Source organism: Tupaia chinensis, unplaced genomic scaffold (genome assembly GCF_000334495.1).
Source record: "Tupaia chinensis unplaced genomic scaffold, TupChi_1.0 Scaffold000155_1, whole genome shotgun sequence".
Taxonomy (NCBI): Eukaryota; Metazoa; Chordata; class Mammalia; order Scandentia; family Tupaiidae; genus Tupaia; species Tupaia belangeri.
The window spans coordinates 128,602-129,388 of NW_006159626.1; the positions used below are offsets into that span (position 1 = coordinate 128,602).

At 34.2% G+C, this 787-nt stretch overlaps 1 protein-coding gene across 1 annotated transcript in view; it reads right to left on the minus strand.

The window, feature by feature from the left end:
* Positions 1-787, minus strand: part of LOC102469392 (tyrosine-protein kinase Fer) — a gene marked incomplete at its 3' end in the record, with an annotated part of 168,685 nt that overhangs the window by 121,949 nt on the left and 45,949 nt on the right.

The window sequence follows — 787 nt, forward strand, 5'->3', positions numbered from 1 at the left end:
TCAGCAGGACAAATTACTTCTGTACAATCCCTTGCTTTAATAAATACATAAAATACATGGAAGCAAACTTCTATTTTATACATTTGTAAATTACAAGGTAAACCAAAAGAAGAATATTTCGTGGAGTTTGTGTTTTGCATACTCAAGGTGAGAATTAAGATTTAAATAAACCTATAATGTTTTATCTGAAAAATAAAAATAAAAGGAGGACAGAGCAGAACCGACAGATTAAAAGAGAACCATCAGTCAAATGCAATGTATGCATCCTGATTCAAACAAACCAATTATAATAGCCATTTAAATAGCAATTATTTGAGTATGAATATTTAATAACATTAAGGAATTACTGTTATTTTTAGGTGAATTAATGATAATCTAGATATGTTTTCAAAAGAATCCTTATTCTAGTGTTACATATTAAAATATTTATGGCTAAAATGGTACTGGGATTTTCTCTAAAATGATCCAGTGTGGAAGAGAAAGTGGGTGGGAATACAGGGAAAAAACAACATGAGTGACAAAAGGCATTCTATGTGGTAGATAGAACTTCATTTTACTATTCTCTCTTCTAGTGTACGTTTACAAATTTCCATAATAAAAACAGTTTTAAAGTCACCCAAACTGGGCCAGCAGTTGCTGCGGAGGTTAAGGGACTAGATTCCCACATGGAATGAATGCTGGTCCCAGCAGTCTGGAAAACACATCGGGTACATGTGTGTGTGTGCCCAAAATCCCCAGAGGAGGAAGAAACAGAAGAAAGGGGACTGTGGCCTGAACATGCCCTACA